The following is a 13,904-nucleotide window of genomic DNA, read 5'->3' as shown; positions in this document are numbered from 1 at the left end:
AAAAACACACACACACACACAATCCTGGTGAAGTGATTGTATTTTTTGGGGGGGCTCAAAAACACACACACACACACACACACACACACACACACAAATCCTGGTGAAGTGATTGTATTTTTGGGGGGGGCTCAAAACACACACACACACACACACACACACACACACACACACACACACACACACACACACACAATCCTGGTGAAGTGATTGTATTTTTTGGGGGGGGCTCAAAAACACACACACACACACACACACACACACACACACACACACACACACACACACACACACTCTCCTGGCCAATGTTTTTTTTTTTTTTTTTTTTAAGTAAAATGGCGGGAAAACGGGGACCCCCATGAAGGGGGCTTCGCACTTGTTTCAGTTTGGATGATTCTTCTTTTTCCATTCCTTCTCTTCTTCTGCTAGCTGTTTTACATAGCTTGGTGTATTTCTTTTTCCTTGACAATGGGAGAAAAGTGTTGCACCGTTCCCGGAGGTACTGCAATACCGGGTCGATGCGTGGAGCGGACGGAGCAAGCCCCATTTCCGACTCCCTGTTCGAAAAATCCATTTAATATGTAGTCCCCCGATGGGGGACGTATCAGATATTAAACTGATAAGAACAGATTTTTTTTTTATAAAATATATTTATTACGTTCAAAACCCAACAAAAATCTTATACAATCAATCAATTCAAACACAAATTCCATTAAACATTTCAAAACTATTCAATAATAACCAAACCCAAAAACCAAAACGTCATGAGAGCATCTACCCTCCCCTTCCCACCTACAAACCAAAACCCATACACATATCAAATAACCAAAATTAAACACTCACCCTATACTCCCGACCGACGGGGACGCCTCCTCCACTCCTGACGTTCCACCGTCGGCCACCATCCCCTCTCCCCTAGAAACAAAAACAATTCCCGGCACACCCACACTCTGTGTCTTGTGCCCCCACTCAAATCCACCACCCGGCCCTCCTCCGAACTCAGACCCGAGCACCCCATGCCCCCAAACAGAAAACTTGCTCCTTCCTCCATCCCCCAATCCTGGGCCATGCCTGGGAGGTCCAGCTCTGCCAGGGGTGTAAAGGAACAGGAAGAAGAGGGAGCCCACGAGGGCCCAGCATCCTCTCCCCCTTGCCCTTCCTTCACCACCACCCTTTTACCACCCTTCTTCCTCCTGCTTTCCGGGCGCTCCCCTTCTTAGGTCTCTTTATTGGTGGAGGGCGCAGCCAGGGAACATTCCTTTCCTCGTCCGTCAAACCCCCCCTCGCTTCATTCATATTGTCCGGCAGCCCCCCCACCATCTCCCTCAGCTCCTCCACCCGTGATCTCACCTCTTTACTGTCCCCCCACTCCTTCACTCCTTCTCCTACTGGTCCCGCCACCACTGCCTTCTCTTTCTCCTCCCTTTCTGTCTCTTTCTTCTCCACCACCTTCTTCCCTGTCTCCTTCCTTTCTGTCTCTTTCTTCTCCACCACCTTCTTCCCTGTCTCCTTCCTTTCTGTCTCTTTCTCCTCCACCACCTTCTTCCCTGTCTCCTTCCTTTCTGTCTCTTTCTCCTCCACCACCTTCTTCCCTCTCTCCTTCCTTTCTGTCTCTTTCTCCTCCACCACCTTCTTCCCTGTCTCCTTCCTTTCTATCTCTTTCTTCTCCACCGCCGTCTTCCCAGTCTCCTTTCTTTCTGTCTCTTTCTCCTCCACCACCTTCTTCCCTGTCTCCTTCCTTTCTGTCTCTTTCTTCTCCACCACCTTCTTCCCTGTCTCCTTCCTTTCTGTCTCTTTCTTCTCCACCTCCGTCTTCTCTATCTCCTCCCTCTCTGTTCCCTTCTCCATCTCCTTCTCCACCGCCCGTCTTCTCCGACCCCTCCACTCTCTTATCTCCTTCCTCCTCCTGCTCCTTCTCTCCTTCAGCCTCCTGCTCCTCCTCTCCTTCAGCCTCCCGCCCCTCCGATTCCACCATGTCCACTTCTTCCTTTTCCTCTTCTTCTTCTACTGTCGCTCTGTCCTTCTTCTCCCGCCGTGTGTCCTTTTCCTCTGTGCCAGTTCTTGTTTCTTTGTCCCCTCCTCTTCTTCCCCCATCCCCGGCTCTCGCTCCCCCCCCAGCTGCAGACGCGTATGACCTCTGACGCGCCGGGCATTCACGCCACAGGTGCGTTAGCATGCCACACCCGTGACATGCCTTCGGCGCGTCACAGTCCCTCGCCTCGTGCTCCGCAGATCCACAGTACCTACACTTCTTTGTACTGCACGAGGCGAGGATATGACCATAGGCCATACAACGCCTGCAAAACGGAGGCTGACGGGCATAATACAATGTCCCCCGGTCAGCCCCCAGGGAGAACATAGCCGGAGGATGGAGGTAGCCTCCCAGGCCCTTTGGGTCTTCCCTGAGAAGAGCTTGATATGCTCTCCTCCCAGTCCAAAACCCGAGTGAATCCTTGAGGAGCCTTCCTGAGGAGATGTTATCCATATACCTCCCCAGGAAGGTCCTCACCTCTTCTTCTTTCACGTATGGGTTATACATCGTAACCGTCACCACTCTAAAATTTGTCTTCGCCAGGTTCGTCACTGCATAGAAGCACATAGGCTTCACTTCCTCCAATTCCCTTGCCTTCTGCATCGTGTCCTCATGTTGTTTTTCTGTGTACAATGTCACATCAAAACCTCCCTCTATTGGATTCCCCTGGAGGCAGAAGACATCCTTTACTCCAATCTTGAGCGCACCCATCAAGATAGTTCTCCCGAATGTCTCCCTCCCAAATTGCTCCACCGCTTTGTCCTTCCACACGAATCTCAACGTGTTGGCCAATCCGATCCCCGGAACCGACCTGCTCCGCTCATTTCCCTCCATTCCTTACAGAAAATAAGGCTCTCTTCAAAAAGTGACTCAAAAACAAAAACTTTCCTCCCTCCGGGCTTCCTTCCGACCTTTTGGCTCAGCGGGCTTTGGGGCACCTCGGTACCAAGCTTGATCTGAGCCAAAAGGCCGAGAAGCGATAACCCACAAATTGACCCCTGCACCCGCCGGGCCCCGGGGCCTCGGCAGACCTCATCGGTTTGGCAAAAGTTGGCTCCTCCTCACCCAACGCTTCCCTGGTGACAGGCGGGTGTGTTTTTTTTAAAAGTCGCTAATGCGTCGTTAGGTCACTAGCTCTTTAATCCTAGTGCGACTATTTGTTCAATGCCCGGCAAATACACCAGTCATCGTCGGGCTTGAACTCAATTGCCCGAGTGACTACTTTGAGTGGAAAAAATACGCCGGTCGGTCAGCCGGCTTCAAGTCAAACGCCTGAGCAAAAAGTCTCGGCGTCATCTCTGTCAATTTCTCTTGAAACAAGATACCGGGCTCTGCCAGAAGCAAAGCCCTTCCAAAAATACGTTGAACTCGTAAGTGTTCCTCTCCACGGAAGTCTTTAGTAAAAGGCGAAAGGCTTGTGCGTAATGAAGAGAAACCAGAGTCGTATGGAAGTCAGAGGTCGGGGCCCGAGACACACACGGTGCACTCTAGGCCGGGTCCCCCGGGTGGTCCCCGAACCCACTCTTCCAAGTTTTCGAGGGCTGTGGGTAAAAAGTCACAGACAGACAGACAGACAGACAGACAGACAGACAGACAGATAGACAGATAGACAGATAGACAGATAGACAGATAGACAATCCTGGTGAAGTGATTGTATTTTTGGGGGGCTCAAAAACACACACACACACACAATCCTGGTGAAGTGATTGTATTTTTTGGGGGGCTCAAAACACACACACACACACACACACACACACACACAATCCTGGTGAAGTGATTGTATTTTTGGGGGGGCTCAAAAACACACACACACACACACACACACACACACACACACACACACACACACACACACAATCCTGGTGAAGTGATTGTATTTTTGGGGGGGGCTCAAAACACACACACACACACACACACACACACACACACACACACACACACACACACACCTCTCCTGGCCAATGTTTTTTTTTTTTTTTTATTTTTTTAAGTAAAATGGCGGAAAACGGGGACCCCCATGAAGGGGGCTTCGCACTTGTTTCAGTTTGGATGATTCTTCTTTTTCCATTCCTTCTCTTCTTCTGCTAGCTGTTTTACATAGCTTGGTGTATTTCTTTTCCTTGACAATGGGAGAAAAGTGTTGCACCGTTCCCGGAGGTACTGCAATACCGGTCGATGCGTGGAGCGGACGGAGCAAGCCCCATTTCCGACTCCCTGTTCGAAAAATCCATTTAATATGTAGTCCCCCGATGGGGGACGTATCAGATATTAAACTGATAAGAACAGATTTTTTTTTTTTTACAAAATATATTTATTACCATCAATTTCCATACAAATACCTTCAATGTTCCAAACAAAATCAATTTTATAACAAAATCCAAATGGATATTTCAAAACTAATAACCAATAACCAAAACTATAAACAATAATCAGGGGAGCATCTTCCCTCCCCTTCTAAGATACAAACTACCCACAACCACCCCAAATAAAAATTTCACCCTACTGACGAGGACTTCTTCTCCCCCCCTTCAACCACCATACCCTCACCCTTAGATGCAGGACCGGCACCCGGCACCTGCACACCCCGCATCATGTGCTTTACTCCAAAATCCACCACCCTGCTTCTCTCTGGGCTCTTGACCGAGGACCCCGCACCCCCAAACAGGAAACTTGGTCCCCCCTCCCTTGCCCAACCCTGGGCCATCCCTGGAAGGTCTATCTCAGACAAGGGTACAATAGTAGGTGAAGAGGGGGCCACCCAGGGCCCCGAACCTTCTCCCTCCCCCACCTCCAGCTTTTCCACCCTTATCTTCCTTCTCGGGGAGACCGCGGTAAGGGAGAAAACCTATCCCCCCCACCAGCTCCTGTTTAGCCTCCCCCCCTTTACCACCCCCTCTCCCCTGTTGTCAAAGCGCCCCTTCCTCCTCGTCCTCCTGTTTGGAGGAGAAACCGATGTAACCCTACCCCCCCTCGCCAGCCCCTCCACCAACCCTCTCATCTCCTCCACCCGGGCAGACGATACATCACTGTCCCCCACTCTTTTACCCCTCTCCTTCTGGTTCCACCTCCAATGCCTTCTCAGTCATCTGTTTCTCCGTTGTTGTCCTTTCTTGACTCTTCACAATCCTGTGTCCGTCCTCTGCCTGCTCCTCTTCTCCTTCAACCTCTCCCTCTCCTCCCAGCACCTTCTCCACCTGCTCCTCCTCTCCTTCAACCTCTCCCTCTCCTCCCAGCACCTTTTCCACCTGCTCCTCCTCTCCTTCCACCGCTCCTCCCGACACCTTTTCCTCCTCTTTTCGTGATGTTCCTGTTCCAGATCCCATGTCCGCTCCTCTTCCTCTACTTCCCACATCCCCCGCACCTGCTCCCCCTCCAGCTGCAGACGCGTATGACCCGTGACGAGCCGGGCAACTCCGCCACAGGTGTGTAACCGAGCCACACCCGTGGCAAGCCTTTGGCTCGCCACAATCCCTTGCCTCGTGACCGCTCGACCCACAGAACCTGCAAATCCTTGTACTACACGAGGCAAGGGTATGACCATAGGCCATACAGCGCCTGCAAAATGGAGGCTGACGGGCATAATGTAACGTCCCCTGTCAGCCCCCAGGGAGAACATCGCCGGGGGATGTAGGAACTCACCCAATCCCCTTGGGTCCTCCCTGAGAAGGGCCTGGAACCCTCTCCTCCCGTTCCAGAATCCCAGGGAGTCCCTGAGGCGCCTCGCTGAGGAAACATTGTCCATGTATCGCCCCAGAAAGGCCCTCACCTCTTCGTCAGTCACATGGGGATTGTACATGGTCACAGTTACCAATCGAAAACTACTTCTCGCCAAGTTGGTCACTTCATAATGGCACATGGGAAATGCCTTACTCCCTTCTTTTGTCTTCATCAAAATTTCTTCATGCTTCCCTTCACTATAAAAAGTCACATCAAAAGCCCCCTCAATTGGATTATCTTGAAAGCATAAAACATCCTTTACCTCCAGTTCCAATATCCCCATCAATATGGTCCTTCCGAACTTCTCTCTTCCAAATGGCTCCATTTCTTTGTCCCTCCATGCGAATCTCACAGTATTGGACAATCCAATTCCTGGTACCGACTTGTTATAAATGGTACGTGCCATTTCCAAAAGGAAAAAAACACACGTCCAAACAAGGAAAAAAACAGCTCTCCAAATGGAAGCCTCTGGAAAACACAAAAAACGCCTTGGCAAAAAAGAACCCTGTCTCACACAAAAACCTATCGCCCTCCTATCTCCGACCTTTTGACTCAGCGAGCTCTGGGGCACCTCGGTACCAAGCTTGATCTGAGCCAAAAGGCCGAGAAGCGATAACCCACAAATTGACCCCTGCACCCGCCGGTGCCCGGGGGCCTCGGCAGACCTCATCGGTTTGGCAAAAGTTGGCTCCTCCTCACCCAACGCTTCCCTGGTGACAGGCGGGTGTGTTTTTTTTTAAAAGTCGCTAATGCGTCGTTAGGTCACTAGCTCTTTAATCCTAGTGCGACTATTTGTTCAATGCCCGGCAAATACACCAGTCATCGTCGGGCTTGAACTCAATTGCCCGAGCGACTACTTTGAGTGGAAAAATACGCCGGTCGGTCAGCCGGCTTCAAGTCAAACGCCTGAGCAAAAGTCTCGGCGTCATCTCTGTCAATTTCTCTTGAAACAAGATACCGGGCTCTGCCAGAAGCAAAGCCCTTCCAAAAATACGTTGAACTCGTAAGTGTTCCTCTCCACGGAAGTCTTTAGTAAAAGGCGAAAGGCTTGTGCGTAATGAAGAGAAACCAGAGTCGTATGGAAGTCAGAGGTCGGGGCCCGAGACACACACGGTGCACTCTAGGCCGGGTCCCCGCGGGTGGTCCCCGAACCCACTCTTCCAAGTTTTCGAGGGCTGTGGGTAAAAAGTCACAGACAGACAGACAGACAGACAGACAGACAGACAGACAGACAGATAGACAGATAGACAGATAGACAGATAGACAATCCTGGTGAAGTGATTGTATTTTTGGGGGGGCTCAAAAACACACACACACACAATCCTGGTGAAGTGATTGTATTTTTTGGGGGGGCTCAAAACACACACACACACACACACACACACACACACACAATCCTGGTGAAGTGATTGTATTTTTGGGGGGGCTCAAACACACACACACACACACACACACACACACACACACACACACACACACACACACACAATCCTGGTGAAGTGATTGTATTTTTGGGGGCTCAAAAACACACACACACACACACACACACACACACACACACACACACACACACACACACACACTCTCCTGGCCAATGTTTTTTTTTTTAGTAAAATGGCGGAAAACGGGGGACCCCCATGAAGGGGGCTTCGCACTTGTTTCAGTTTGGATGATTCTTCTTTTTCCATTCCTTCTCTTCTTCTGCTAGCTGTTTTACATAGCTTGGTGTATTTCTTTTTCCTTGACAATGGGAGAAAAGTGTTGCACCGTTCCCGGAGGTACTGCAATACCGGGTCGATGCGTGGAGCGGACGGAGCAAGCCCCATTTCCGACTCCCTGTTCGAAAAATCCATTTAATATGTAGTCCCCCGATGGGGACGTATCAGATATTAAACTGATAAGAACAGATTTTTTTTTTTTACAAAATATATTTATTACCATCAATTTCCATACAAATACCTTCAATGTTCCAAACAAAATCAATTTTATAACAAAAATCCAAATGGATATTTCAAAACTAATAACCAATAACCAAAACTATAAACAATAATCAGGGGAGCATCTTCCCTCCCCTTCTAAGATACAAACTACCCACAACCACCCCAAATAAAAATTTCACCCTACTGACGAGGACTTCTTCTCCCCCCTTCAACCACCATACCCTCACCCTTAGATGCAGGACCGGCACCCGGCACCTGCACACCCCGCATCATGTGCTTTACTCCAAAATCCACCACCCTGCTTCTCTCTGGGCTCTTGACCGAGGACCCCGCACCCCCAAACAGGAAACTTGGTCCCCCCTCCCTTGCCCAACCCTGGGCCATCCCTGGAAGGTCTATCTCAGACAAGGGTACAATAGTAGGTGAAGAGGGGGCCACCCAGGGCCCCGAACCTTCTCCCTCCCCCACCTCCAGCTTTTCCACCCTTATCTTCCTTCTCGGGGAGACCGCGGTAAGGAGAAAACCTATCCCCCCCACCAGCTCCTGTTTAGCCTCCCCCCCTTTACCACCCCTCTCCCCTGTTGTCAAAGCGCCCCTTCCTCCTCGTCCTCCTGTTTGGAGGAGAAACCGATGTAACCCTACCCCCCCTCGCCAGCCCCTCCACCAACCCTCTCATCTCCTCCACCCGGGCAGACGATACATCACTGTCCCCCCACTCTTTTACCCCCTCTCCTTCTGGTTCCACCTCCAATGCCTTCTCAGTCATCTGTTTCTCCGTTGTTGTCCTTTCTTGACTCTTCACAATCCTGTGTCCGTCCTCTGCCTGCTCCTCTTCTCCTTCAACCTCTCCCTCTCCTCCCAGCACCTTCTCCACCTGCTCCTCCTCTCCTTCAACCTCTCCCTCTCCTCCCAGCACCTTTTCCACCTGCTCCTCCTCTCCTTCCACCGCTCCTCCCGACACCTTTTCCTCCTCTTTTCGTGATGTTCCTGTTCCAGATCCCATGTCCGCTCCTCTTCCTCTACTTCCCACATCCCCCGCACCTGCTCCCCCCTCCAGCTGCAGACGCGTATGACCCGTGACGAGCCGGGCAACTCCGCCACAGGTGTGTAACCGAGCCACACCCGTGGCAAGCCTTTGGCTCGCCACAATCCCTTGCCTCGTGACCGCTCGACCCACAGAACCTGCAAATCCTTGTACTACACGAGGCAAGGGTATGACCATAGGCCATACAGCGCCTGCAAAATGGAGGCTGACGGGCATAATGTAACGTCCCCTGTCAGCCCCCAGGGAGAACATCGCCGGGGATGTAGGAACCCACCCAATCCCCTTGGGTCCTCCCTGAGAAGGGCCTGGAACCCTCTCCTCCCGTTCCAGAATCCCAGGGGAGTCCCTGAGGCGCCTCGCTGAGGAAACATTGTCCATGTATCGCCCCAGAAAGGCCCTCACCTCTTCGTCAGTCACATGGGGATTGTACATGGTCACAGTTACCAATCGAAAACTACTTCTCGCCAAGTTGGTCACTTCATAATGGCACATGGGAAATGCCTTACTCCCTTCTTTTGTCTTCATCAAAATTTCTTCATGCTTCCCTTCACTATAAAAAGTCACATCAAAAGCCCCCTCAATTGGATTATCTTGAAAGCATAAAACATCCTTTACCTCCAGTTCCAATATCCCCATCAATATGGTCCTTCCGAACTTCTCTCTTCCAAATGGCTCCATTTCTTTGTCCCTCCATGCGAATCTCACAGTATTGGACAATCCAATTCCTGGTACCGACTTGTTATAAATGGTACGTGCCATTTCCAAAAGGAAAAAAAACACACGTCCAAACAAGGAAAAAAACAGCTCTCCAAATGGAAGCCTCTGGAAAACACAAAAAACGCCTTGGCAAAAAAGAACCCTGTCTCACACAAAAACCTATCGCCCTCCTATCTCCGACCTTTTGACTCAGCGAGCTCTGGGGCACCTCGGTACCAAGCTTGATCTGAGCCAAAAGGCCGAGAAGCGATAACCCACAAATTGACCCCTGCACCCGCCGGGCCCCCGGGGGCCTCGGCAGACCTCATCGGTTTGGCAAAAGTTGGCTCCTCCTCACCCAACGCTTCCCTGGTGACAGGCGGGTGTGTTTTTTTTTAAAAGTCGCTAATGCGTCGTTAGGTCACTAGCTCTTTAATCCTAGTGCGACTATTTGTTCAATGCCCGGCAAATACACCAGTCATCGTCGGGCTTGAACTCAATTGCCCGAGCGACTACTTTGAGTGGAAAAAATACGCCGGTCGGTCAGCCGGCTTCAAGTCAAACGCCTGAGCAAAAAGTCTCGGCGTCATCTCTGTCAATTTCTCTTGAAACAAGATACCGGGCTCTGCCAGAAGCAAAGCCCTTCCAAAAATACGTTGAACTCGTAAGTGTTCCTCTCCACGGAAGTCTTTAGTAAAAGGCGAAAGGCTTGTGCGTAATGAAGAGAAACCAGAGTCGTATGGAAGTCAGAGGTCGGGGCCCGAGACACACACGGTGCACTCTAGGCCGGGTCCCCGCGGGTGGTCCCCGAACCCACTCTTCCAAGTTTTCGAGGGCTGTGGGTAAAAAGTCACAGACAGACAGACAGACAGACAGACAGACAGACAGACAGACAGATAGACAGATAGACAGATAGACAGATAGACAATCCTGGTGAAGTGATTGTATTTTTGGGGGGGCTCAAAAACACACACACACACAATCCTGGTGAAGTGATTGTATTTTTTGGGGGGCTCAAAAACACACACACACACACACACACACACACACACAATCCTGGTGAAGTGATTGTATTTTTTGGGGGGGGGCTCAAAAACACACACACACACACACACACACACACACACACACACACACACACACACACACACCACACAATCCTGGTGAAGTGATTGTATTTTTTTGGGGGGGGGCTCAAAACACACACACACACACACACACACACACACACACACACACACACACACACACACACTCTCCTGGCCAATGTTTTTTTTTTTTTTTTTTTTTAAGTAAAATGGCGGGAAAACGGGGACCCCCATGAAGGGGGCTTCGCACTTGTTTCAGTTTGGATGATTCTTCTTTTTCCATTCCTTCTCTTCTTCTGCTAGCTGTTTTACATAGCTTGGTGTATTTCTTTTTCCTTGACAATGGGAGAAAAGTGTTGCACCGTTCCCGGAGGTACTGCAATACCGGGTCGATGCGTGGAGCGGACGGAGCAAGCCCCATTTCCGACTCCCTGTTCGAAAAATCCATTTAATATGTAGTCCCCCGATGGGGGACGTATCAGATATTAAACTGATAAGAACAGATTTTTTTTTTATAAAATATATTTATTACGTTCAAAACCCAACAAAAATCTTATACAATCAATCAATTCAAACACAAATTCCATTAAACATTTCAAAACTATTCAATAATAACCAAACCCAAAAACCAAAACGTCATGAGAGCATCTACCCTCCCCTTCCCACCTACAAACCAAAACCCATACACATATCAAATAACCAAAATTAAACACTCACCCTATACTCCCGACCGACGGGGACGCCTCCTCCACTCCTGACGTTCCACCGTCGGCCACCATCCCCTCTCCCCTAGAAACAAAAACAATTCCCGGCACACCCACACTCTGTGTCTTGTGCCCCCACTCAAATCCACCACCCGGCCCTCCTCCGAACTCAGACCCGAGCACCCCATGCCCCCAAACAGAAAACTTGCTCCTTCCTCCATCCCCCAATCCTGGGCCATGCCTGGGAGGTCCAGCTCTGCCAGGGGTGTAAAGGAACAGGAAGAAGAGGGAGCCCACGAGGGCCCAGCATCCTCTCCCCCTTGCCCTTCCTTCACCACCACCCTTTTACCACCCTTCTTCCTCCTGCTTTCCGGGCGCTCCCCCTTCTTAGGTCTCTTTATTGGTGGAGGCGCAGCCAGGGAACATTCCTTTCCTCGTCCGTCAAACCCCCCTCGCTTCATTCATATTGTCCGGCAGCCCCCCACCATCTCCCTCAGCTCCTCCACCCGTGATCTCACCTCTTTACTGTCCCCCACTCCTTCACTCCTTCTCCTACTGGTCCCGCCACCACTGCCTTCTCTTTCTCCTCCCTTTCTGTCTCTTTCTTCTCCACCACCTTCTTCCCTGTCTCCTTCCTTTCTGTCTCTTTCTTCTCCACCACCTTCTTCCCTGTCTCCTTCCTTTCTGTCTCTTTCTCCTCCACCACCTTCTTCCCTGTCTCCTTCCTTTCTGTCTCTTTCTCCTCCACCACCTTCTTCCCTCTCTCCTTCCTTTCTGTCTCTTTCTCCTCCACCACCTTCTTCCCTGTCTCCTTCCTTTCTATCTCTTTCTTCTCCACCGCCGTCTTCCCAGTCTCCTTTCTTTCTGTCTCTTTCTCCTCCACCACCTTCTTCCCTGTCTCCTTCCTTTCTGTCTCTTTCTTCTCCACCACCTTCTTCCCTGTCTCCTTCCTTTCTGTCTCTTTCTTCTCCACCTCCGTCTTCTCTATCTCCTCCCTCTCTGTTCCCTTCTCCATCTCCTTCTCCACCGCCGTCTTCTCCGACCCCTCCACTCTCTTATCTCCTTCCTCCTCCTGCTCCTTCTCTCCTTCAGCCTCCTGCTCCTCCTCTCCTTCAGCCTCCCGCCCCTCCGATTCCACCATGTCCACTTCTTCCTTTTCCTCTTCTTCTTCTACTGTCGCTCTGTCCTTCTTCTCCCGCCCGTGTGTCCTTTTCCTCTGTGCCAGTTCTTGTTTCTTTGTCCCCTCCTCTTCTTCCCCCATCCCCGGCTCTCGCTCCCCCCAGCTGCAGACGCGTATGACCTCTGACGCGCCGGGCATTCACGCCACAGGTGCGTTAGCATGCCACACCCGTGACATGCCTTCGGCGCGTCACAGTCCCTCGCCTCGTGCTCCGCAGATCCACAGTACCTACACTTCTTTGTACTGCACGAGGCGAGGATATGACCATAGGCCATACAACGCCTGCAAAACGGAGGCTGACGGGCATAATACAATGTCCCCCGGTCAGCCCCCAGGGAGAACATAGCCGGAGGATGGAGGTAGCCTCCCAGGCCCTTTGGGTCTTCCCTGAGAAGAGCTTGATATGCTCTCCTCCCAGTCCAAAACCCGAGTGAATCCTTGAGGAGCCTTCCTGAGGAGATGTTATCCATATACCTCCCCAGGAAGGTCCTCACCTCTTCTTCTTTCACGTATGGGTTATACATCGTAACCGTCACCACTCTAAAATTTGTCTTCGCCAGGTTCGTCACTGCATAGAAGCACATAGGCTTCACTTCCTCCAATTCCCTTGCCTTCTGCATCGTGTCCTCATGTTGTTTTTCTGTGTACAATGTCACATCAAAACCTCCCTCTATTGGATTCCCCTGGAGGCAGAAGACATCCTTTACTCCAATCTTGAGCGCACCCATCAAGATAGTTCTCCCGAATGTCTCCCTCCCAAATTGCTCCACCGCTTTGTCCTTCCACACGAATCTCAACGTGTTGGCCAATCCGATCCCCGGAACCGACCTGCTCCGCTCATTTCCCTCCATTCCTTACAGAAAATAAGGCTCTCTTCAAAAGTGACTCAAAAACAAAAAACTTTCCTCCCTCCGGGCTTCCTTCGACCTTTTGGCTCAGCGGGCTTTGGGGCACCTCGGTACCAAGCTTGATCTGAGCCAAAAGGCCGAGAAGCGATAACCCACAAATTGACCCCTGCACCCGCCGGTGCCCGGGGCCTCGGCAGACCTCATCGGTTTGGCAAAAGTTGGCTCCTCCTCACCCAACGCTTCCCTGGTGACAGGCGGGTGTGTTTTTTTAAAAGTCGCTAATGCGTCGTTAGGTCACTAGCTCTTTAATCCTAGTGCGACTATTTGTTCAATGCCCGGCAAATACACCAGTCATCGTCGGGCTTGAACTCAATTGCCCGAGCGACTACTTTGAGTGGAAAAATACGCCGGTCGGTCAGCCGGCTTCAAGTCAAACGCCTGAGCAAAAAGTCTCGGCGTCATCTCTGTCAATTTCTCTTGAAACAAGATACCGGGCTCTGCCAGAAGCAAAGCCCTTCCAAAAATACGTTGAACTCGTAAGTGTTCCTCTCCACGGAAGTCTTTAGTAAAAGGCGAAAGGCTTGTGCGTAATGAAGAGAAACCAGAGTCGTATGGAAGTCAGAGGTCGGGGCCCGAGACACACACGGTGCACTC

General features: G+C 50.9%; 4 non-coding genes and 4 pseudogenes across 4 annotated transcripts; all 8 read right to left on the bottom strand.

Moving 5' to 3' along the window:
- Positions 1-477: 477 nt before the first annotated feature.
- On the bottom strand, positions 478-651 carry LOC123740333 (uncharacterized; annotated as a pseudogene).
- Positions 652-3,359: 2,708 nt separating this feature from the next.
- On the bottom strand, positions 3,360-3,476 carry LOC123740544 (U5 spliceosomal RNA). The gene has a single exon (XR_006768426.1). It is a non-coding gene; the product is annotated as a U5 spliceosomal RNA (small nuclear RNA).
- Positions 3,477-4,167: 691 nt separating this feature from the next.
- On the bottom strand, positions 4,168-4,343 carry LOC123740394 (uncharacterized; annotated as a pseudogene).
- A 2,366-nt stretch (positions 4,344-6,709) lies between these two features.
- On the bottom strand, positions 6,710-6,826 carry LOC123740543 (U5 spliceosomal RNA). The gene has a single exon (XR_006768425.1). It is a non-coding gene; the product is annotated as a U5 spliceosomal RNA (small nuclear RNA).
- Positions 6,827-7,505: 679 nt separating this feature from the next.
- LOC123740389 (uncharacterized) lies at positions 7,506-7,680 on the bottom strand (annotated as a pseudogene).
- Positions 7,681-10,051: 2,371 nt separating this feature from the next.
- On the bottom strand, positions 10,052-10,168 carry LOC123740542 (U5 spliceosomal RNA). The gene has a single exon (XR_006768424.1). It is a non-coding gene; the product is annotated as a U5 spliceosomal RNA (small nuclear RNA).
- Positions 10,169-10,869: 701 nt separating this feature from the next.
- On the bottom strand, positions 10,870-11,043 carry LOC123740332 (uncharacterized; annotated as a pseudogene).
- Positions 11,044-13,743: 2,700 nt separating this feature from the next.
- On the bottom strand, positions 13,744-13,860 carry LOC123740541 (U5 spliceosomal RNA). The gene has a single exon (XR_006768423.1). It is a non-coding gene; the product is annotated as a U5 spliceosomal RNA (small nuclear RNA).
- Positions 13,861-13,904: the final 44 nt, after the last annotated feature.

This window comes from Salmo salar, unplaced genomic scaffold (assembly GCF_905237065.1).
Source record: "Salmo salar unplaced genomic scaffold, Ssal_v3.1, whole genome shotgun sequence".
NCBI lineage: Eukaryota > Metazoa > Chordata > Actinopteri > Salmoniformes > Salmonidae > Salmo > Salmo salar.
Note: the sequence above shows the minus strand (reverse complement) of the source record. Positions and strands in the feature narration are given on the sequence as shown.